Below are 26,193 nucleotides of genomic sequence, written 5' to 3' on the forward strand. Positions count from 1 at the left end.
AATTAGACAATAATCAATGTAAAATAATTGATGGCAGTTCTCAAGTGAAATTACAGTGCACAGCAAAAGAGTCATTTTTAAAATTAGAAGAGCAAAGAGGACATAAAGACATAAAGTGATGAACGGGGGGGGGGGAGCTTTGGGAATGGAGTATCAATGTAACATAAAATGCAAAATGAGCCGTGCTAATTGTTGAATAAACGTGTCTCAGTTGCAAAGCTATAGTGACAAAATTCCTACTTTGGAATAACCACAACCCTGATTGCCTCTGACTCTATTATTTATTTATTCAATATTTCTTTGTCTGACTCTTCAACTCCGAAGGGTTCCCAGAGTATCTCACAAAGCAGCCACATAAATCAACAATCAAGTCACTGATTCACCAAATATGTATAAAATAGCAAAACAGTAATATGAAGTATTAAAAACTGAGCCAGATTAAGTTATATAACTACTTGTTAAAATAGCATCTAAAAGATCAGTAAAAAAAGAAAAAAAACAGCCTTCGAAAGTTGTTTTTTCTTTAAGATTAAGCACCAGACTATTACTTGATAGAGAAAGCAACCCTACAGTGATGGTGGAAGATTCCAAGGGTGGAGACCACCAAATTCAAAGTGTTGGAGTCTTTGTCCAAAGGGAGGGAAAATCAGTAAGCCAGCCCTGGGGCTGTCAAATTTTCTCCCCTGTTTTCAGTATGTGTCAGAAGAATAGGAGGACTGTGAATATAGAAGTCTGTTGTTGATGTTTCAAAGCCTACTCTGAAATAAAAAAAATGTTTTTTCCTTCTTATGTTGGTAATCTTCAAAAGAGCACATCAAACTGGACAATGTTTCCATTTTGTCATGAGATGCTGAGCTGAGAGGAAGCATCTTGCTTAAAGCAAGATAGTTAAAAAACCCAAAATCCAAAACTAGTGATGTATTGGGTGCCTCTTTCCCTCTGCCCCTTTATTTAGAAACATCTCCTCACATCATGAACCAGCTCCAACCCTCAGGCCATCTAACTGTGCCTTCTGTATGATGCCTCAAACCACCCCAGGATTGAGGCAAGCTCTCCACTGTGCTGGTAAATACAAGCCTCCCAGCTACCTATTGTGCAAGAGGAAACAAATGTGATTAACGTCAGCTGGAATTAAAACCAGTTGGAAGGGCAAGGCAGTACAATGGTATTTCCATCATAAATTTTTGGTTTCTTTGCAGCAGAGACCTGGACAAGGAGAGCAGGAAGTCCTGACAGAAGACAGCCAAAGAAAAGATGCTAAGGAGGCAAGGAAGGTAAGCCAGCTCAACATCTGCCTGTCTTCTACCACTTTCCCAGCTAGGTGTTTTCCAGACACCTAGTGCCACACTCCAGTGCCACACCAGCCTTGGAATCTAACTCCTATCCCCCATAATGTTCCAGGTGATGGTGTGAACATGCACCTAAGTACAAAGTGTGGTTTCTACATGAGACAATTCAGGAATTATTTAGTATGATGCGGTTCTAGAATATTTTTGTCTAGCATGTGTGTGTTTATTTCTAACTAACCTCATGGGTTAAATACAACTCTTTTTTTGCATGTGCGGGATATGACCCATGCCTGAAGATTAGAGCATCCTTTCCCTGGAGCTTCATCTGATTTCTGAATCTGAATATGTTTTGGAAGCAGTCTAAGACTAAACCTTTCCATTTGGCAGGGATTGAGTGGCTTGCTCATATGGAGTAGGAAGGTATTTACATTTCCAGTCTTTTAAGTTTTGCTGTTCTCTACTATGAACCAGAGATTTAGCATGGTGTACAAGCCAAAATAAATATAAATTTACAATATGATAGATCAGCTAACTTGTTCTTGTGAGCTTGTTCTATCTTCTGCTCCTTAATACCACGTGCCACCTTTGCACTTCTTATTTATCAGCTTTGCTCCTTCCGTTTTAAGCTAAGTATTTTGTAATAAATGTCAATTATTCTATTGTGGTAGATATGATTCATCCATTGTTAAAATGCTTTATATGTCTGGCTTTTCTTTTTAAAATCTTTTGTCGTGTTCATTCTGTTTGCTCCCCCATTTTGCTCACAAAAGAGAAAATTATAAAGACAATAGTTTAGAACATAAGAATTAATCATTCCGCAGCAAAAAACAAAAATAATCTACAGGCAGAAGCACAATTTTGAGCCTAAAGCAGAATGATAATGTCTCTTCAAAACAAGGACTATGTATCTAAATCAAATAAAATGGAGTGAAAGCTGCTGATTGATAACAGTAAACATCACAATGAGAGACTTTCTGATAAGTCACTTTATCCTTTATTTGCTGAAGAATATAGATAATGGGTTTGTTTGTGATATCAGAAAAAGACAGGGAGATAGAGGAGGTAGAGGGATGAAGAAGTAATAACTCAATGAGATCTTATGCCTCGAGATATTCATTATGTCACTTATATTTTGTATGCCTAACTTGATCTGGGTAGACTTTATTTCAAATCACAATTGTTTAAATTGTGCAAATAGACATCTTGCAAATGAACTATAGGCTGTCACCATATTTTCAATGAAAGCAAGCAACAGCCCTGGGAGGAAAATGACAGTTTTGGTTCCTGGTCCTAGTGAAAAATCTCCAATAGGTGATAAAGGTGACTTGAATTTTAATTCAGCTGATTGTCCCTCTTCGTTTAAGGCCACTGGGCTGCCTAAAGCATAGATTAGTGCATTGTCATTGCTGTTACACCTTTGTGACACTGCTATCTATGTAATCCCTTAGTGACCTATGACAGCCTTGAAGATACAGAGCCTATTGCAATTCAATATTTATCCCCTTTTTGCTTTCTTTACTCTGTACTTGCCGTGTCCAATGCTTTGGGTAGATTCTGTCTACTTTTGGGACAGATAATTGGATATGTGTTCAATTTCTTCCTTCCTATGGGAAGAATAGCTACATCTTGCTAAGGATATTATTAATCGATCAGGAAGGGGTGGGGGGGAGAGGGGGAGGGGAACACCAAAAATGGCAGAAAAGCAAAAGGGGAGAGACAAATCTCCAAACTGGTTTCAAGGGAATAATTTATTGACTTGAAAAAGACCCAGTGTGTCAAGGGCAACTGTAAATTGATCAGAGGACCACTGCTGAAAACTGATGCAGTGCAGTAGCTCAGAGTATGAGGTGTGCATCTATTCTCACTTCATCATGACATCCAGGCTAGGTGTCCTCAGGGAAGCCATAATCGCAATCTCAGGCACCTCATCTGCAATCAGATCCTCCAAGTGTCACTATTTTCCAGGGACAGTCCCAGATTTACAGAAGCTACCCAGGGTTTCTGATTTAATCCCAGGATGTCCCGCTACATCAGAGAAATGTTGGAGGGTAAGGAGTTATGTGCCCCCTGAACCAATGGGATAATTAACTATACAACCTTTAGAAGACATCTGAAGGCAGCTGGTGAAGAATGAGACCTGGGGAAAAAGCAGGTAGCCTAGAGAGGGTCATTGCCTTGGGAAACTCTTGAGGTGCTTCCAGGCCTGGGGATCCCCATCCCTACCCTCACAGACCAGCTTCTGCAGTTCCCATATTGCAGTCCTACACACACTTGCTAAAAAGTAAACTCCACTGAATACAGTGGGACAATAGGTAAACATGCATAAGGTAGAATTGCTTGCCATGGAAGTGTACTCAAAAGTTGCAATATTTGAAGGTATCTGGAATAGACTAGTGAAGGAAGGAGAAAATTGTAGCGAAACATCCCCTGACTTCCAGTGACCATTAGAGAAAATGAAGGAAGGAGCGGGGATGGGGAAGAAACATCCCTAACAGGACAAAGAAAGGCAGATGGAGGGAATGCAATCTTCTGTAGGTGATACAAAGTTGTCTTTTACTCAGCAGTGTCTGTGTTTTCAGATGCAATGACTCAAATCACCTTGAATAAATAGTGCTAAGTTTAATTCACCTCCATTTACCATGGATGATCAAATACAATAAGTCATGATTCAAGAAAGCACTTAATCACGTGCTTAAATCCTTTCCAACCCAGATATGCATTTACTTTGATGAGGCTTAAGTACTGAAGTACCTCCATGAATAGGGATGCTTTGGAGGCCTGCCTGCCAAAACATAATTATGGCAGATGTTCAATAGCCCAGTGATCGAGGCAACATACAGGTGGCTTCTAATTCTCCCTTTCATTCTCCAGCTTTCACCAAGGGCAGCTTCGGGGCACTCAGAAAAGTGTGAGCTTCCATAAATGTGTATATCTTGTTAGAAGCAGGCATGTGGTATATATTATAAACATTAGATCTGGGAAAGTACACCGACTGAAGCAGACATTAGCTGTGCAAAATGCCATTATAATTCCCACTCAGGAAATATTTACAGAATCAAGAATGTAGGGCAACATGTATGTGAAATCTTTGGGTGAGAATATTCATTCCCACATTGAGAAAAGCAGACATATATCACAGTGTGTGAGAGGCATGTGTTCGTGTTTACTTCTTTTGAGTAAATGATCCATGATGCACCTCCATAATATTTTATTTTCTGACAAAGGTTTGGGAGGAACAAGGAAAATGGGATGATATCATTAACAAGGCCTGAGTCCAGACCCTCCAAGTGTCCCCATTTTTCAAGGACAGTTTCAGATTTACAGAAGCCATCCCAGTTTCTGATTTGATCCCAGAATGTTCCACTTTTCCTTAAAATGTCCCTATTTTCATCAGAAGGTATGGAGTTATGTGACACCCAAGCCAAGGAGATAAATAACTATACAACCTTTAGAAGACACTTGAAGGCAGCCCTGTTTGAAATGTTTCGTGTTTTATTATGTTTTTATATATGTTGGAAGCTGCCCAGAGTGGATAGGGCAACCCAGTGAGATGGGTGCGGTATAAATAATAAAATGATGATGAAGATGAGGACAGAATAGGAAGTCCTCATTTTTATCAGAGAAATGTTGGAGGGTATGTGAATCCTGTATTTTGCATGTTGAGATAGGTTGGTAAAAATCTTCCAGTGATGACCAACCCCCCTTTTATCCAGTTTCTTGAAGTTAACTGCTGTGTCAAGCTAACTTCAATAAGTTATTTCTCGGGTCATTAACTTATTTCTTCTGGTGTACAATATTATTTAGCTGATCCCAAGGGAGTAAGTATACAGTGAAAAGGAAACAGAATGACATTATAGACCTGAATAGGGAGCATACCTTATTAATTTTTTTAAAACCAAGAAATCTTTTAGAAAGGTCAGGTATAAACCACTCTGTGCTGCATGTTGTTCTGTGTTCTGTTCTAGTCTGCTTCTAAGGCAGAGTTTTCTGTTTAATGACACGCTGTTCCCTTAGCAACTGTGGCAAAATAAAGCACAAGTACAAGTACTATTCAGTGATATGAAACTGTTATGAAACTAGGAAGGGGATTAGTTGTTCTGATTAGGTTTTTCGAAGGCAAGATGCATTTCCACTACTAGAAGTAAAAAGGCAGGCATCTGATTCGGAGGCCAAATTCTGTATTAATTTAATTCTCTCATGAATTCTGAGGATGGAAATAGCAAATGCAGTTTCCCAGTGATACATGGGTTCAGGTCACTGCTTCAAAGAGCAGAGATCTAACTAAATCCAGAACTGCATGCATAAACGGGCCCTTATGGGTAAATATTGAATAGCTGCAAACCTCCGTCCAAATCTGCTTATCCAAACATCAGTTCTGGAAGGTGAAAGAATGTCGTATGTGAAGGCTGGGATGCATGTTTAAAGATGCGCTTGGAAAAAAATGGCCCAGAGCATATCTGGGGTTTAGCAAGCAGTTTACTCACTCCCAGGGGAATACGTTTTATAAACACACAACAACCATGTTAAATAAAAGAAAATCTGTTGTTTTAGCAGGAATGAAAATATGATTTGCTCTCATAGGTTTAACTACCATCTGTTGAAATCAGAAAGTGAAGTTGGATGGGCATCTGCCATGTAACCAGTTGAGATTCCTGCATTGCAGGGGGTTAGACTAGATGACTCTCAGGGCCCTTCCAACTCTACAATTCTATGATTCTAAGTTTTTCCGGAAGTGGAGCCGCACATAATTTATTTATTGGAATATTTATAGGCCCCTAAACATTAGCAGGGACGTGGGTGGCATTGTGGTCTAAACCACTGCTGATCAGAAGGTCAGCGGTTTGAATCCCCGTGATGGGGTGAGGTCCCGTTGCTCTGTCCCAGCTCCTGCCAACCTAGCAGTTCAAAAGCATGCCAGTGCAAGTAGATAAATAGGCACTGCTCCGGTGGGAAGGTAAACAGTGTTTCCGTGCACTGCTCTGGTGTTGGTGTTCCATTGTGCCAGAAGTGGCTTAGTCATCCTGGTGACATGGCCCGGAAAAACTGTCTGCGGACAAACGCTGACTCCCTTGGCCTGTAAAGCGAGATGAGTGCTGCAACGCCAGAGTCGTTCGCGACTGGACTTAACTGTCAGGGGTCCTTTTACGTTTAAACATTAGCATATACCACAGCAGTGTACGGCAACAATAAAAATAAAGCAAATAAAAGCATTTTTCCCAGGAGAATTCTGACACTGCCTTTTGTTCTTCTTTGTTACATTTATATACTACCTCTCTCTTTGAAAGATCTCAAAGTGGTGTGCATGGTTCTCCTTCCCATTTCATCCCTCAACAACTGTGTGAGGTAAGTTAAGCTAAGAGATGGTGACCGGCTCAAGGTCACCCAGTCAGCTTCATGGCTGAGTGGGGATTCAAACCCTGCTCTCCCAGGTCCTAGTCCAACACTCTAACCATAATGCCACACTGACTCTCAGTCAACATATTCACAGCACTGAAGGACCCAGTCCATGACTTCATGAAACAAACCTCCGACACATATGGAGAGCCCCACAGATGATTGCTGTGAAAGGGCAAGCACCTAGCGGATAAGATGTTCTCTCAGATATCCTGGTCCCAAAGCTATGATATGGTTAAAAGCACAGGGGGACAGTAGAGAAGTTGGCAACTCTGAAGAGTGCACTGCTTCAAAAATGTAAGGCAAATGCCTTACACTTTTTAATGAGCATTGTATATCTGGGATCTATAAAAGAAGGGAAGTGTGTGGTTAATTTCTGCAGAGCTGAGGGAAACTTGTCTGTGTGCTGTCTGTGCGGTAGAGCAAGATGACTAAATTCAAAGTCACACTCAATTGAATCAGCATTGCCATTAAACCAGAGACTAGGATAGATCATTGTATTGGTACATTCGAAGATGTGTGTGACATCCTGTATAGAAATATAGCAATCTGGGTGGTAGCTGAACCTGCTAATTGGTAACAGTAGAATGCTTTGCAAGAAGATGAAGGGCCAATATTTCAAACTGAGCTTTTAATTGGCGATGAGACTTTGGTAGGGCATGTTTTATTTACTTGGGTTTATGCAGATTATTATTATTATTTTAGTTATTGCACTTTGAGCCCATTGCATGGCGTAAGCTAGAATTTCAGTAGTCAAAATACTACAAAGCAGAGGCATATCAAGGGCTATTTAGTTTACCTGATGGACTAAATTTGCTCAGTCCAAAGCAATTTTGTACATATATTTTATTCATCTATTTATACATGTGTATTTTGGTGACCTGCCTTTAGCATCTCAATATCTTAAGGGCTGTCACATGGAAGTGGGAACAAGCTTTTTTTCTTCTGCTGTGGAGTGTAGGACCCAAACCAAATTACAAGAAAGGAGATTCCGACTAAACACACGGGAAAACTTTCTGTCAGTAAGAGCTGTTCGACAGTGGGACAGACCCCCTCAGGAGGTTATGTCCTCTCCTTCTTTGGTGGCCATCTGTCATGGATGCTTTAGCTGAGATTCCTGCATTGCAGGCGGTTGGACTTGATGACCCTTGGGTCCCTTTCAACTCTATGATCACTTATGGTGTGTCCTCAAAACTGGAGAGAATTAACAAACTTCTAAATGGCAATATATATTTCTGCTCTTTTAGAGAGAGGGAATGCTTCCCTTTTCCAAACATCTGCTACAGCCTTGGAACAGAGCAGTCATTTTCAGTCAACCTGTTATTCGCGAGGTCCTCTGAAGTGTTTTGTATTTTGTTGCCAGTAGCCGGAGCAATCGCTAAACTCTTGATCCACTGCTTTTGCAAGAAAATCCTTGCTCTTTGTCTTTGTTCTACAAGGCTTATTTGTTCAGCTTCATAAACTAATAAACTGTGCTGAAATGGCATCAAGTCAGTGGACTTTAAATGAATCTAAATCACCTGCTCGAGAATGTGGAATTCTCGGCAGGAGGGAAGTCGAATCCTCCATTAACCTATAGACTTATGGGTGAATATCTAATGCTGAACAGGTAAACAGATGGCAGGTCCCTCCCTGTTTTGAGGCTGAAATTTGGCAGCTAACAAAACACAACATTGAGATATGTTACATTTTAGGGTATAAAAATAATAATATCCTTCTTAAGAAAACCACAAAGGTATTCAAATAGCAATAAAATGGTGATTTGGCACAGTGTAGGTCCAGAAACTTCTGATATCAAGAATTGTAAATTCCCCAGCACCACCAATCCCTAATCTATAAATAGACATTTTAGACTGATGGCATTACAAACCTGCTAATCCCGGACAGTTTCATCAGCCACTTCTACAGTGAGTTCTGAATAAAATTCCACTCCACTGGGATTTTACAGCAGAGTTCCTTAGCTGTCTGTAGGCTGTCACTACAGTAATGCAACTTTGGGTAAATTAATTAATAGGATCTCCATATTCACTTGTGCCGGATCTTTCTTCTTATTCTTCTTGTTTATACACTGTACTGCAGAAAAGTTATGTGAGCTTACACTACACTCATGGAGTTGTGGACTTTGTGTTCCAGTAAGGCATGGACAACACTTGAGATTTCTATGTGGGCGCACAATTGTTGTGAGCTTCAAAGGTCTCTTTCATTACTCACATGGTAGTGTTATTAATCCAGCGCTCCCACCCGTCCCTTTGAAATACCTATTCAGAACATAGAACCCCCAGAGTTACTTATCAGGCTAGTAAATACTTTTCTAATGCTAGTGAGCTGGCCAGAGACAGAGGTGCTCTCGAGGGAAAACTGCATGTGGTTTGAAACAAGAAATGAAGTCTGTGAGAGAGAAGAGAGGGAAGGAGATAGTGGAACCTCCTTAAATGGATCAAGTTTGTTGGCTCTCATCCAGTCCATTACTGAGGCAAGACAACGTTCCTACACATCCACTGCCACACCTGCAGATGTAAAGGAGACGTAGAGCTGTGTGTCATCAGCATATTGTTGACAACATATTCAAAAACACTGGATGGTCCCACTCAGTGGTTTCACGTAGCTGTTAAAGAGCATGGGGGATAAAATCAAACTCTGAGGGGCCCCACATTGAAAGCTCCATGGGGCTGAAGAGCACTCCCCAAGCATCGCCATCTGGGAGCAACCATCAAAGTAGGACTGGAACCAGCACAAAGACATGCCACAATCAGTCAGCTGCTCCCGAAGGATTTCACAGTCAATAGCAGTGAAAGCTACTGAGAAGTTCGAGGAGAATTAACAGGGAAACATTTCCCCTGTCTCTCTCCCAAAAGAGGTAATCATACCGGGCCACCAAAGCAGTTTCTGTGCCAAAACCAGACCTATACCCCATTGAAATGAATCTAGGAAATCAGTTTTGGTGTGGTGTAGTGGGTAAGAGTGGTGGACTCGTAATCTGGGGAACCGGGTTCGCGTCTCCGCTCCTCCACATGCAGCTGCTGGGTGACCTTGGGCCAGTCACACTTCTTTGAAGTCTCTCAGCCCCACTCACCTCACAGAGTGTTTGTTGTGGGGGAGGAAGGGAAAGGAGAATGTTAGCCGCTTTGAGACTCCTTAAAGGGAGTGAAAGGCAGGATATCAAATCCAAACTCTTCTTCTTTTCTCCAAGAGTGCCTGGATCTGGTCTATGTAACACCAAGTACAGCATGACGTAAGCTGCAACCCATATGTATCTTGAAGTTTCTTGAGAAATACTCTGATTTGAGCATTCCCTGTCCCCCTCAGCCTGTTTCCATATGTTTTGAAAACGTAAGCTGTGTTTAAGCTGAAGTGTGCACATTTAAGACAGCTGTTGCACATGCGCAGATGACAGCTTCGTTGAACTGGAGTTCAGGGTGGTTATACGGATGGGGAAACAAATCAGATAATGTGCACCAGCAGTGTATAAAGATCACTTGAAACACAGCAGGGACGAGGAAAAACCTGGCCGTGCTTTAAGCTGCTAATGTGTTCATAGCCCTACTTAGATAGTTACTCTGACTCTGGTGCCAATACTTCTACAACAGTCATTAAAAATGGGTACCTCTCCATTTGTTAATACTCGCCTTCTACAACAATAATTAGACATGGGTAACTCTTCATTTGTTAACCAGATCATTATGATTATTAACAAGCATTACCATCTGAGAGACTGCTTTGTGTTGCAACGTGCCTTCCAGCAACCTTCACACTTCAGTCTTCTTAGTTCTTGGTCAATCAATGACCCCATCCCCACCTCCCTCCCTTGCTTTGTCTTTCTTGGCTGCAAAGTAACTCTCATTAATCTTCTTTATCACTTCATTATACTGGAATTACAGTAGTAGTCCAAAACTGGCTTAAGAATTGGAATTCAGATGCATTGGTGAGCTTTAGTTCAACCTTGGACGTTGAACTAAGCACAATCAATCTAAGGATAAATGCTTACGCTCATCTAAGCTGAATGAGACACTGGCAATACAGTATATTTAAATAAATTAGGCACTTACAAGTAGCAGAGCTGACTACAAATTATTTTGTCCAGAAAGTGTAATAGGTTAACATCATCTTTCCCTACATTACAGAAAGAAGCATACTTTATTATTACCCCTCCCCAAGAAATCTGAAGTGATGTTTTACTAATTCAATTTCACCCTTTCTTGGCTGTTAACAATTGCCGAAATAGTCTTTGTCAAGCAACACTACTCTCATATTCTTATAGGCTTAAGGCGGATTCACACGTGCATGTATCTCTTGATGGTACATGACTCACAGCGCACATGTGAATTGCCTCTTTTGAAAAGCATTCTGTTTGAAATGATGCGAGAAGATGGGAAAGCTTTGTCTGATGTGCTTGATCATTTAATGCCTTTTCTGTATGCACAGTGACTCAGGTCTTCCTGCATAGAACACATCCCATTAAATGTGCCCACATTTCATTGGATACCAGGATTGAAAGCTCACCATTGCTTTAGAGAAGGAATGTTGAAAACTTCTCTCTGTGAGTGAGCATGTTCATGGCTGATGCAGATGCCTTTCCCTCCACTGATGGGGGGGGGGGCATGTTTACATAATTTTGGTCCTCCGTCTCTCTTTCTCTTTTAAATGTGACAGCCATTTGTTCTATGCTACACCCCACAGCAGCCATTTTGTGACTGGCACCTAAGGCACTTTCCTGAAATCCAAATGAGCCTACTGGCCCAAAGAGCTTGGCAACCCCTGTTCTAATGTTTAATAGAATATTGTATTTTAATATTTTGTTGTAAGCCACCCAGAGTGGCTGGGGAAACCCAGCGAGATGGGCGGGGTATAAATTATTATTATCATTATTATTCTACAGAAAGCTCTCAAATCCATATCAGAAAGTCGGGTGTATGTTACAGAATTGCTCAAAGGGTTACGATATGATCTTGCTTTTTAGACCAACTGCATACCCTCCAACACTTCTCTAATAAAATAGGGATGTCTAACTGTTGTTGTTGTTGTTATTCCCCACTCCTATCTGGCTTGGTGGCTTCCAACATAAAAATATAATAAAATATTAAACATTAAAAAACTTCTATATATAGGGTAGCCCTCAAATGTCTTCTAAAGGTTGTTTAGTTACTTATCTCCATGGCTCGGGGATGGCATAATTCTATAACCTCCGATGAAAATAGGGACGTCCTACCATACCCTTCAACATTTCTTCAATGAAAATAGGGAGGTCCTAAGGAAAAACGGGACGTTGCGGGATCAAATCAGAAACTGGGATGGCTTCTATAAATCCAGGACTGTCCCTGGAAAATAGGGACACTTGGAGGGTCTGCAATTCCTGCAAGCAGAGTCTCCTCTACATTTTCAGCTTAGATACCTAAAGGTTTTTGTTGTTGTTGTTGTTGTTGTTGTTGTTGTTGTTGTTGTTGTTGTTGCATGTCTGGACTAATGGGATCAAAGAACAGCTGTCCTGATCCTCAAATGTAGAGCTGCCTGGGTATGCAATTATAGAAGGGGCCTTCGGCTTACTTTTCACAGCTCCCCCCACCCACCCAAAGCTGTCATATTCCTAATACAGTTTTCAGATACTAGATTACTTGCATTATTCATATCTACATCTCCATGTGCAAACAAAAGTATTTTCGGAGGGCACCATGATTCATTGAATTAGCTCTGAAACTTTCTTGAAGAGCAGCTGAATTTCTTTCAACTGCTTCTGAAACTCAAGGTGAGTTTTAAAAGCTGCTTGTATGGGAGCAGTATCTGTGTGCCTTTTTGCTGTTCAAAGGATGAACCACAGAATGATCTGAGGACACATAATATGATTCTACCAATACAGCTAAGCGCATTTGCTCCTGAATTTTCTGGAAGGGAAACCATAGTTAAGCCATTGTAAGCTTTTTGGAGCAAATGAAGGAAACCCAGAAGTCAACCTGGGAATAGAACATGGAATTATTTGTGAGAGCTTAAAACATAGGATGCAACAAGCCATCTTCAGGTCCAAGGTTGGAATGAAGTGCTTGTGGCACCTTGACCCAGAAAACGGACTAGAACTAATTCAGGTAAAATCACACATTTGTTAATGCATCTTCAATGAAATATAATGCACGGCATCAAAAATTACATGAAAGTATTACTGAAAACATGGTACGATGTGATTTATCACAGGATGTAACAAAGTATGATTTCACAAAAGGTTGATCATGCCAAGGTAATTGGAAATCTTTTCTTTTAAAAAGAAAATAATTCTCTCTCTCCCCCCCCCCCCCCGCTAAGGCACAGAAAGTGCAGTCAATTTAGTCTGATGGGATTTCAGACAAGAAACTGACAAATTTTAATAGCTACTCAAAATAAAAAAAAGATGGGGTGGGGTTACTAAACGTATAGCAGAATGAATAAGAAGCTGGTTAAAAGACAGATGAGAGAGGGTTATGCTGAAGGGCACACTTTTGAGTTGGAGAGAGTGCTTAAAGAATCACCCTTGGGAACTCTTCTAGCCATATATTTTTATTAAAAAACCTTGGAGATGGAAGTAGGTATGTGCCAATGAACTTTGCTGATGACACTAAATTGGGAGGCACCATTAGTATGACTGAGGATAGGAAAAATTATATTTGATGGATTAGATTACATGATTATATTAGCTACCAGCATGGGATGAATTCTAATAGTTAAAACCATAAAGGCGCACAGTCAGGAACAAATATGGTCATACCACACTGACTGATGAAGTAGAAAAGAAGAAAACGTGGTCCTCTATATATTCAGAAGTTGGATTATTATTATTATTATTATTATTATTAACCCCAGAGTTATGTTAGAGCCAGTATAATGTGATGCTACTGAATAATTGTTTATACAGATTAAATGATTTTCCTGCTTACTTTTTACTGAAAACATCAAAAGATGTTTTAAATACAATGTCACCTTGCAATTTCATGGTAATACACGGCTTGCATTGTTGAAGACTAGACCGTAAGAATTCAAAGTAATAAATAAAGTGTGAGACTACAACTGTACCCTGAGGAGGAACCCTTGGGGTAGAGCAAGGCAGGTCAGTTGTTTCAGCACCAGGGAGAGCTCCCAGTAGACATCCTAACCCAACCAGGGTTGCAAGTGAACTGAAGCCCTTAGATATATGCTTCTAGTCCACCACTCCAGTATTCCACCCACTTTGCTAGAGAGCTACATACTCTTGCTTCTCCTCCCATGGCCTCCTGCTTTGTCCATTCCCTGTGCCATCAGACTAGTAAGCCCCCATCTCCAAGTGCACACCCATTGCTGTCTATCACTGTCTTTTAAATTCAATTCCATTGGGAGCCAAAGATGGCAGGGAAACCACAGCTTTCACATTTAACTCCGTCTTCCAAGGACTGACAGTAATTTCTCCACTTCTATGCGTGATAATTCTGCACATGAAGGAAGCGAGAGATGGGCTTAGTTTGAAAAGCCCCTAAGAAGAATCCATGTGATCAAGTGAAACCTCACTTGATAAAGACAGTAGATCTAAAGTTAATGGAGTGAACACAAGATAATGGCAGGACTATAATGTGCTCTGCGTGAAGCAACCTTGATGAATATTGGAAAGCCTCAGCTGGTGCAGAATGCAGCTCCCTAGTGGGCAAGGTTTACAAAAAGCACATGATACCAATGCCTTAGTACTGGCATTGTCGCACAGCGGTAAATTAATCAAAGCAGAGTCTTCTTCATAAACAGTATAAAACTTTACTGAAGAAAATAAACTTGTTCAGAAATAGCCTACTTAAAGAGCATACACAGAGTGCTCATAGCAGCTATCTAACTCTTCACAGAGGCATAGTCTTAGTTACTGATTAACTAGATTCCTGGAGCCACCCTGTCTGCTTTAGCTTTACATAGCAACAACAATACAGATACACACACTGGCTGAGACACACAAGCACTGAGTGAGGCACATAGAGAGGCTGGCTACTTTTATATAGGGAGAAGGAGTCATCACCCAAGATGAGTCACGAGACACAGTGACTTAGCAGTTTGCTGTTAACAGTTAACAGGCTTAGGCTTGAATGATTGTGTAGGCCTTGTAGGCCTTACTGCTTCTTCTGCTCTCAAGGACCTTTGTCTCATGACAGGCATGTCTTCTGGCATTGTGTTCTATGCCTTAGAGATGCCAATTTTGATTTATAAACCTAAATGCATCTTTTCCCAATTCATTATTCTGATTGCTAAAATCGGTGGGACAAGCAATTCAGTGATTATTTCACCTGGAACTTTGTTTTGTTTTTTAACAAAGAAGAAGCTGAGCGAGGCTAAAATTTGGGTTGAATGGCCAGTGTGATGTGTGTGTTTGTGTTTGAATGGTCAGATTAACTGACCTTGTTACTACCATAATTTTATTTATATTGCACATTTTCCACAAACAAATCTGTGCTCAGAGCTGTTCACACAAACATGAGAGTCTAAGTACTGTAATACAATTATATAATGTGGCATACAATATCACTTTTACATTAAAAAAATCAGCTATTAAGAGTTCGTTTAACAGACACAAACACTTACCTAAGCATGGAGCGTACCAATAGGTCAAGTCTATAAGCAGCTCCTTAATAATACCACCATACCCATCTGGTTGAGTTGTCCCAGCTACTCTCCCCTCACAGTTCTTCCACTGGAAACAACTGCCTTATTAAAGTTCCTAGGGGAAGAAGATGGAGCAACATAGGTAGAGACAACCAAGCCCTGATGGCTGCCACAGAGTCCCTCACCACTCACTTTTTCATTTGTTTATCCACTCAAAATCCATCTGCTTCTCCCCAGTGCTATAACCACGTCATAAGTGATTCCCATTTTTATCCTTCTTCACCTGTGGATGGGAAGCATGTCAGTGCGGGAGTAGAGGATTTTGAGTGGACAAATGGCGGGAGGGATTCAGTAGCCACTACACAGCTACTGTAGTTATCTGACTCCAATTTTAAGTCCTGCATGGCTGCTATTCATTATTTTTTTTGGGGGAAAAAACAACCTAGGAGGAAGAATTGTGGAATTGCTTGCCTCATATATTTTGGCCCTGAGCCTAGACATAAAAAGCCTCCTTTCTGCTGAGTTTTAATGGGTTAAGCCAGCAGAGGAAAATTTAATTAATTAATAACATAGCATATTTCATATTTAATGGGTGTTTTGATCTTGTTGGTTTAAGCCTTTTCCTGCCACAGCCTTCAGGACAGGGCAGATTAAATACTGACATAAGCAAGTAATAAAAGAAGAGCTGGACAAGAGAAAATGTGGGAGGAAAGTAAAGGAGAAAAGGTTTTTAAATCCTAGAGAAGGTGAAACCGTGGCAGATGGAGCAAGCTTGTTTTCTCCTGGAGGCCAGGACTCAAACCAATGGCTTCAAGTTACAAGAAATGAGAGTCCAACTAAACACCAGGAAGAACTTTCTAACAATAAGAGCTGTTTGACAGTGGAACAGACTCCTTCAGATGGTGATGGGCTTCCTTGGAAGCTTGGAAGCAGAGGTTGGATGGCCATTGATCATGGGTGATTTAGTTGAGATGCCTGTGTTGCAGAAATTTGGACCAACTGACCTTCAAGGTCCCTTCAAACTCTAGAATACCAAGGAAACAGGATGAAATGACAGTAAATGGGATGGAGTGGGGAGAGGAGAGTTGCAAATTTGTATGAAAAGGTGTGTCTTCTTCACCTCAAAGGCTAAGAAAAAGTATGCTTTGTATACTACCCATTCAACAGTTTTGTAAGGTTTTTTTGTGTGTGTCTAAGATCTGAGATCCACAACCAAAACTCTCAGCAAGCCTCTTAAACACTTTAGTACCACTTCAGTGTTTGTAATCACTGCATGAGCTGTTTACTGCCTTGTACACTCTTCCACCGTGAACATTATCCCATAATTATTATTTTCTTTCTGTGAAGTGTAGGATGAGATTTGAAACCCAGATCTGCCTGTTTTTGTCATTGAGCTTTGCTGTGTTGAAATTGCATTTGAAGTCCCGTGTTCAGGAGGACGGATAGGTTCTGGAACGTTTTACAGCCTATGAAAATGACGATTCTGGGAAAAGTAGAGTGCTAATAAAGTTAACTGAACCTTCGGGTGATCGAGTGGCAGCCCACTGTAGAATTTTGAGCACCTGATTTTGTTTCCACAGCCCAAACATTTAATGCAGAGTCCAACATGTGACTTAAATATTTCGTAGTTTCCAAGGTAAAGGCTGTGGTAAGCTCAACTTGACAAGTTGCCCACAATCACCTCTTTCAATTTAATGGTTAAAAATGACTTGCAGTTGGAAGCTGAGCAGGAGAGAGAAAGGGGTTTTTTGTTCTTTTTTAAAGAAAAAAGGTTTACATGGGGCAATTAGAAAGAAAAAAAGGAAAAGCTTTCAATGCAGAGTTTATATGATATCTGGGAATGGCGAGCTTTTAAAAGCAAGCCCCAAATGTAACAACAATAAGTAAAGTAGCCAAAATGCACACAGCTCTCTAATAATTGCAATCTGCTACACCCCCTGTGTAACAGATATAATTATGTTAACAGCTTTCCTACTCAAGACACCATACACTCCTATTATGAAGCCAGCTTCATTTAATTAGCATCATGCAGTAAATTAGCAGTTATAAGGACTGCTGGGTACAAGGGGCTCTCCATTTTCTCACCATCTACTTAATCCTCAGTCAATGTTGAGATTACTGTTCGCTGAATCTCCATATTCAGAAAGAAAAAGGGAGTGAGAGAGACGTTAACACCCTCCCCCCCAAGTTGCAGTTCAGTCAGTGTATGGATTTAGAGCAAGTAGCCCTCTACACATGCTCAGGAGTAAGGATTATTGTGCATACACGTTGATGTTCTTTGGGAGAAATCTTTTGATAGCCGAGTCAACAGTTTTCCTGGGCAATAATGCTAATACACAGGCAGGAGAAGATAAAAGGCAAGTTTCTTCTCCCAGAGAGAGGTTATGCTAAGCTAGTGCGTCACTAAAAGGAATTTTTGATGAAGTTTCAGTCATACAAATACCAAAATGCTGCTGCTTCTTCTAGGGCAGGGTCAGCTGGGAATTATAGTTGCTGAGCAGAGAGTGAAGCTTGCCCCACTCAGGTCTGTTCATCAAGCCATGCCCCCTAATGCCACCACAGGCACGTTATTTTGAATCAGTGGGTTTGGCGGGAACACCTGAGCCTCCATGAGGGCTGAGGAGGACATGCTGTGCTCAAAATGGCGCAGCGTGTCAAAGCATCGAGGGAGGTGCTGCGTCAGGCCGCAACCACAGGTCACTGAGGAGGTACAATAAGTGGCCATTCTTTCCCCCTAATTATATTTTATTCGGTTTCAACATTTTTAACATATACAGAAAAAAAAATTTTCAATTTTTATTTTTGTCGACTTCCACCCCCTTTTCCATGGAGTTGTTTCTTCTCCCCTTCTGCTGCACCCTATCTTCTACTTCTCATTTGTTTCTTTCTTAGAACTGATGCTGTTTGTGAACAAAAGGCTTATTAACTATGTGTGGCCAAATTCACTTCTTTACATTATGCTACCCAACCTGTGGTTTGGAGTTCACAGCAGCAAAAAACCTTGTCCATGACTGGAGTTTACTTTTTTCAAACCACCTCCTTCTTGATGGAAATGAATAAGAGGGTTCACACAACTTAGTCTGACCCTTATGTTCTCCTCCCCTTATGGTTTTGATCTATGGGCAATTTTTAAAATGAGGCTGCATTTTAAATTGTATTTTAATCTGTATTTTAAATTGGGTCCCCCCCCCATTATGTTTTTACTGTAATTTTACTGGTGTTAGCCGCCCTGAGCCCAGCTCTGGCCGGGGAGGGCGGGGTCTAAATAAACTTATTTATTATTGTTATTATTATTGTTGTTATTATTAATATTAATTTATTTAGAAACAATCTTAAGACTGGGTTTGGGGGCTGTGCAATCAAGTCACCTACCCTTCTGTTGTACCAGTAGTGACTTTCCCCTGATACAGTGGTGCCTCGCAAGACGAAAAACTCGCTAGACGAAAGGGTTTTGTGTTTTTTGAGTCGCTTCGCAAGACGAATTTCCCTATGGGCTTGCTTCGCAAGACGAAATGTCTTGCGAGTTCTTGCGAGTTTGTTTCCTTTTTCTTAAAGCCGCTAATAGCCACTAAGCCGCTAAGTCGTTAATAGCCGCTAAGCCGCTAATAGCTGCTAAGCCGCTAAGCCGCTAATAGCCATGCTTCGCAAGACGAAAAAACCGCAAGACGAAGAGACTCGCGGAACGGATTAATTTTGTCTTGCGAGGCACCACTGTATCTGTGAGTTCTAGGTACATGATGATGGGAAAGTGTTGCAGCTCAGTGGTAAAACATCTGCTTCAATCTCTGACATCACCAGGCAAGACTAGGAAAGATTCCTTATCTGAAACTTTGGAGAGCTGCTGCCAGTCAGTGAGCTAGTTTGGGCCAGCAATGTAGCGTTTCACCAGTGCTATTTTTCTAGGAAAAGAGATCCTGGAACTCACCATGAAGGCCTCCCTTTTTCTTTTATAATGGCAATGGTGCCTACCTGAGAGGGGCCGGAACTTAGTTCCTGCAAATTCTGGCTAAAATAAAGGCCCTGGTTTCTCCTCATGTAGAACTTCTCCACAAGAGGATGGACCCTGTTGGGCCAGCATCCCTCCTCCTCTAGAGGAGCACTACACACCCATTGCTTCAAGCATGGAACTCCTTCTGATGTGTGTTGAATGTGTAAGCATTAGGGGAGCACGATAATGGTGTGTAGTCTCTGATGTAGTCTGCACAGTTACTTCTGTGTGATGCCCCTGCCCTTGTGACTTGCTTTGCTGGAAAAGTTTCTCCTAAAGTGATTTTTTTTTTTTGAGGGGTGCAGAGCTGTTATTCCACTCACGAAAACATCTGGAGGATTTTGAGGGAAGCCAAAAAGAGTTTCGGTAATATTAGCATAAATTCATCTGGGGAGTTCTGAACATCCACAGACATCTAATTCACATGGAATTCAAAGCAAATGTGGAAGTTCCTCTCCAGGCTAAGCATTTGAGGAATTCTGAGGGAAACCACAAAATCTTCAATTCGATGAGTGAAAGCTAAGCATGTTTCACACATCTCTAGCTACGATTGTATCATGTAAATCTCACATAAGGCCTCTTCAGATTATTTTCCTTTGAGTCCACAGTCACACGGATAAGAGAAACACTACTGTGGGCCACGCCAACAATCCTAGGACTATGCATTGACTTCATTGAGATTAAGCAGGATGCTGTTCTTTGTTTGATATCTGACTATCCCTAACTTCAGATGGGCTAACAGCTAACATACAAGCCTGAAAGGTTAAATAGAGGCAACAGAAAAGAGAGAAAGCTGTTTCTTCTTTAAGGAATTAGGGCACAACAAATCAGACCAATTCCATAGTGGTTCAGGCACTAAACCTAGCAGTACCCGTTAACCCTCCTTGAATCTAGCAACATGGACAAGAGCCAATATTAAATGCTAAGGTGATGCTCAGATAATTTTGTGATGTTCTTATGGTGTTAAATTGATGCAACTTTTAGGATGCCAAAGCTATTATATGCTGGGGGGAGGGGATGCAAATCTGATACTGTGCATAGAGTACTGTGTGGATGATGGAGACTCCAGATTCAAATCCCTCCTCAACTGGAAAAGTCACCTTATTTCAGTCTAATCTAACTCACAGAGCTGTAGTGAGGATAAATGCACAATTGACATCAACATCTAGGCAACCTAAGCATATTTCCAAGGTCTTAGTGACAGTCCAGCTGGAATGCATTGTTTTGTACTACTTCCTGATGCCCATCTTCCCTCCTTACTAAAACAGACAAGCCTGTTTTTGATCTAGAGCATGTTTACAGATGTAACAGAATGACAGTGATCCAAATCATGTATGCTAGAGTTGGAAGGTACTGGGGACAATCAACACCTGTTGTCCTCTTCTGCCATTTTAATTCAGTAGAATGGTCTACTCGGCTGCTAGGTTTACCACACCAGGTTTATGAGACTTTGTAAATCGAGATCCAGAAGCTGTCTGTTACTGGCAGGTTGGGTTGCTGGACTCTCCAACTTCCAGAACAGAGCCTGGATAAATGAGTGAAGCTTCTAAAAGCTATAAGAATGATGGATAATAATATGCTGGTCACAGCAAGTATTGGGATCAAGCCGTTAATCAATTAAAAACCTACTAAGTATGGTTTTATGATTATGGGACATGCTCTTGTTAGTCATGCAAGAACAGCATGCGGCAATGTGTGTATTTTGTATTATATTCCTTAATAGAAAAAAATGTAATCCTTAGTGGACAGCTGGTTCCCCAGGATTCATTAATTCCACCTGATCCATCCTGGAGACATAGTCCTCCTTGTGACATAAAGGTTGTTTGCTGTAGAAAACATTATTTCACAATCCAAGGCTAATGACTTCAGGTGGGAGTAAAATCTGCAGTGACAGATACACTCAAACAAATTTCCTGTGTGCAGGGAAAGACCGTTCTTGCCAAAGAACATGGGAATACACAAAATATGATTAATTGTGTGGGGTGCTCCCATCCCGGTGGCCTGCAAATGATTCCCATTAGTGGGGAAAAGAAATGCCTTCTAGCTTAGTTGTTTCAAACAAGATTCAGAGACTTTTCAAGGAAGACAGAGCGAGAACCACCTTAATGAAAACTCTAGAGAGTAGAGGAGAGATAAGAACCAGTACTAACAAGGAGTAAAGCAACCAGAGCCCATCCATATATTTTTCCCTTGTGCTATATTAGAATAAATAGCTTCCAGATTATTTTGTTCTGCTCTCTCATTTTCAGTTCTCACTATGCCAAAATATGCATCTCTGAACTCCACAGCAAACAGAAGAATGTGCTTCCCTTCATTCGGCATAGCACCAAGTTGCAATGAGGAGTGTCTCAGAAAAAGTTGGGTAAGTTTTCTCCTAGGATACAATTGCATTGACTCCCAAAACTCTGAATTCAGCAAAAGATCTGAACAGAGCATACAATTGTATGTTCATACAGCTTTGTACTGAACATACAGAGGCTTGGTGTGGGGCAAGAGATCTTGCTCCTCTCCATGGATTCATGTGAAATTCTGTCATTTATCATTTCAATGAAATGTCTAGTATAAGCTATCAGTACTTTGAGGAGTGGGAATCACATGGCCCTCCAGATGTTGGACTCCAACTTCCATTAGCCCCTGCAACATGGGCAATAGAATTTGATAACAGCCAGGATAGCTCTGTTGGTTAGAGTATGGTGCTGATGATACCAAAGTTGCAGGTTTGATCCCTGTATGGAACAGCTGCATATTTCTGCATTGAAGGGATTGAACTAGACACTCCTCAGGGTCCCTCACAACTCTACAATTCTATGACTCTATGTATCTATCGCACAGCAAATATGAGTTTTTCATTGTTGTGTCCAAAAGCTGTCATTTCTGCACTTGCTAGTTCATAAGGATCTAAAAATAAATGCATTGTGCAGATTTAAGGTACCACACTGAAAAGCACGAGAAGGCAATTGAATGGAGGAATCAAATGCACTAATGAGCAATTTGATTAAACTGCAATTCTTGGAATTAAGCTGAATTAAACCTACTGTCGTTTTACTGATCACTTTACTGAATTTGAGATCAGCTATGTTGTTGACTTCAGAGGGGCTTATGTACAATACAGATTGGCTTTTGTACAAATATGATGGCTTCAGAATACTGGGGTGCGAGTTAAGCTACAGCATACCTCATTTGTGGGTTTTCAGTAGAGCCAAATATGTCTGTTTAAGAATGTATGTATACAGCATGAATGGTCCCAGAAGACAGTGACAGAATAGAATTTATGGATTAAAAATAGGTGATTGAGGCCCACTGTATAATGCTGTACATGTTCATTGATTTTATGTCTTTATTAAGTAACTTTAAAATACATGTCAGCAATTAAGTTCAGGCTTCTTGACCTGTTACTTAACTCCATGCAAGCTCAGTTTCCAAAGGGTGGTTTATGATGAATTGCAACTAATTTAAATGTACAAAATGCTCCTTTGTAGAATAAGGGTTTATTTATGCATACAAGATATCCATAATTCATCCACAGTTGAAATGGGGGGGCAGAGCCGGTTTTTGAGGAGTTATTATTTGTATCCTTTATCTAGGCCATCGTACAGCAGAGGATGCAAAATATTTGAGCCTCCTGATGCTGGGGAGGAAAAAAGGACCAGGTAACATCATTTTTATATCCTTAAAAAAACTATTGCTAAATTTCATCGAGCTAAAAATATAAGAAATATATTCAAGTCACTTTAAACTTATTGCTTATGCTGTAGGTCATCACAATGTAAAACAGGGTAGATGGGCATAACATAACCATTGTAATGAGAAATAAGAACTAAAACCTGACAGTCAACATCAGAAATAGCCTAGATGAAGCTGAATCCTGCTAAGGCAGATATATTGTGGGTAAGTGGGTCTCAAGTTCCAGAACTTGGGGTTCTGCCTGTTATAGATAGGGTTGCATTCCCTCTGCAAGAGCAGGCACACAATTTAACAGGTCTCTTGGAGATAGATAGATAGATAGATAGATAGATAGATAGATAATTATTTTCCATTTTATAATATATGTTCACATCATAACACTCCACTTTACATCCCTGGCTCTTTAGAGCCTATCAACTTCCTTCCCTCCTGCCTCATGGTTTTCAAAATTAACCTTTATATCATTGCATTTTGTACGTTTTCCAATTCTAATTACACACATTACAAAATGACTCAAAATTTAAATAAATATAGAAAGGTGGAGAATTTCTCATTACAAGTCTTCAAACAACCCTGCTAGTGATGTTAATTGCTTACACTAATCTTTCAGATATCGTATATAAATTTGCTCCAGTCCTTTTGGAATGCTTGATCTTGCTGGTTTTGGATTTTCCCCATCAGCTTCACTAGTTCTGCAAAGTCCATCATCTTCACCTGCCACTCTTCTTTCCTTGGTACTTCTTGCTGTTTCCATTTTTGGGCTAAAAGGATTGTTGCCACAGATGTTGGTATCATTTCACCCACTATACCCAGTAAAAAGGCTTCTGGGTTTTTTTATAACAAAAGTATTTTTCAACATTTTCTTTAACGCATTATATATCATTTCCCAGAAAGCTTTTATCTCTTTACAAGTCCACCACATGTGGTAAAAAATACCTTCCTTTTCTTTACACTTGCAGCACTCATTAGTTCTTGTCTTATACATTTTGGCACGTTTAGCCATTTTTGTCCATGGAGGCCCAAATGGTCTCTGTGGTGAAGACTGTCTATCACCAGCTTGGGCTAGTGCATCAACTGTACCCTTTCCTGGACAAGGATAACTTGCCCACTGTGACACATACTTTAGTAACCTCACATTTGGATGCAATCTGTGTAGGACTTCCCTTGCAGCTTATTCAGAGGCTGCACCTGGTGCAGATCATCGCAGGGGAATAGTGCTCCTTATCAGGCACATAACACACCAATGCTGAGGGATCTATACTGGCTGACTATTAGTCACTGAGCCAATGCAAAGTCTGAGATAACTCTGGGCCAGGTTACCTGAAAAAACTCTTCCTTTTCACTGCCTGTTAAGGGCAAGGCATTCAGTTAATTAAACCTGGTTAGTTTTGCCATGGCCCAAGTATTATTGGCTTGTGGTAATGCATAAAGGTAAGAGTTTTTTCACTGGAAGCACCAGTGTGGTGGAATGCTCTTTCTGCTGAAATTTGAAAAGCCCCATCAGTGTTGGCATTCTGCGGGCTCCTGAAGGGACATCTGCTGTGGCAAGCATTTTTCTGATCTCAACTTCAGATTTCATAGTTTTGACTGTTTTTCAACCATTTAAATTGTTATTATTAAATTATTTAAAATTGTGATAATTACAATATAATAATATAATATAATATAATTAGAATTAGGGAAGTTTTAATGCCCTGTAGATTTGTTACTTTGTACAGTGGTACCTCGGGTTACAGATGCTTCAGGATGAGAACAGAAATAGTGCTCTGGCAGCGCAGTGGCAGCAGGAAGCCCCATTAGCTAGAGTGGTACCTCAGGTTAAGAACAATTTCAGGTTAAGAACGGACCTCCAGAACAAATTACTGTAAGTTCTTAACCTGAGGTACCACTGTATTTTAATTATGTATTGATTTTTTAGTTGTAAACTACTTAAAAGCCATTTGGTGCGCATATGTGTGTGTGTGTGTATGTATGGTGTATATGTAAATGATAGATATATACATAAATAATAATAAATAACAATTACTTAAGGCTTTCTCAGCAAGTTATTTATCCAGATTGAAATTCACACCATACCAGTTTACTGCTTTAGTTCTGTAGGTACCTATCAACAATAGTAAAACCATCAAAAAACAAAATCAAGATAATTATCCAGGCTTTTCTAGTAGTAGTTTTTACATCTAACTTGTAGAACTATGTAAATTGGCATAGTATTAAGGACCGGCGCTTGAGCTCTGGTGTCCAAGATGATACTATGGAAGGAGTATTGACTTTGCTCTAACACCATTTCAATTCCACCTTCATATTCTGCGGCTGATTAGCATAGATGACAGCCGGGGATGGAAATTCAATAGATGAGCAAATCAATAGAAAGAGAGGCCACTTTCCTTTCATGGTGGGAGTTCTAAAAGCCAGCTGTGGGAAAGCTTTCTACTATAACTGACTCCAGGAAAATATGGTACGTTACCCACTGTTATAAAAGTGGTTTAGGGCCAGATAATGCAAGTACTAAACTGTTCCGGAAACATCTGCTCCGAGGGAAGCCTGTAATCATTAAAACTGAATTTACCATAAGATAATTAGTAGAAGCAAAATTAACATTAGCTTACTCAGAGAGACAATTTCTGTATATTAAGTGGGTAATAAAACTGTATATCACGAATGCATTTTGTATGCTGCGATTTGTGAATGCTTAAACTGTAATTTGTTGTGTTTCTGTACGTAGACGATCAAAAATCCAAAACTGACACCTAAAATGCAATTATTAAAAAATAGATTATGATAGTGTGAATAGTTTCTTCTAGTGAACTGTTAGGTCTGGTCACTTCCATCTTCCTATGATTTTCAGAATTGTTAGCACTATAGAGCCCCCTGTTGGTAGGATGCTAAATTTGGGAGCAAAGACACTGCTCTTTTTGGCTTTCCCTTCTCTAAAATGATACATAATTCTCAATTTTTCATTTTCTGCCTTACTCTTAATCATAGCTAACCTTTTCATTCAAAGGTGCAATCTTTTATCTATGTTCAATATGACCATCTATGTTCTTATCTAATTATACATGATAAAGCAATTTTTGGCCATCTCACCCCTTGCTTTTTTTCTGTAAGATCAATTGCAGTCGTTAACAGTCGTCAACAGGTTTACCACACCTATCAGCCGATCACCCATTCCCACCACCCTTCTGAGTAATACCCCTCCCCACTTTCTCACTATATATAAGGGTCTGGTGACTTCTGTTTCAGTGTATATGAAAACGTGTGCACGCA

The 26,193-nt window shown here is 40.3% G+C and overlaps 1 long non-coding RNA gene across 1 annotated transcript; it reads left to right on the top strand.

Annotated features, from left to right (window-relative positions):
• The first annotated feature begins 1,565 nt into the window (after positions 1-1,565).
• LOC310688373 lies at positions 1,566-22,885 on the top strand. Its single transcript, XR_014516905.1, has 3 exons — positions 1,566-1,709; positions 21,492-21,604; positions 22,827-22,885. It is a non-coding gene; the product is annotated as an uncharacterized lncRNA (long non-coding RNA).
• The last annotated feature ends 3,308 nt before the right edge of the window (positions 22,886-26,193 follow it).

The sequence above is a fragment of the Podarcis liolepis genome (genome assembly GCF_965112155.1).
Source record: "Podarcis liolepis genome assembly, chromosome: 11".
Taxonomy (NCBI): domain Eukaryota; kingdom Metazoa; phylum Chordata; class Lepidosauria; order Squamata; family Lacertidae; genus Podarcis; species Podarcis liolepis.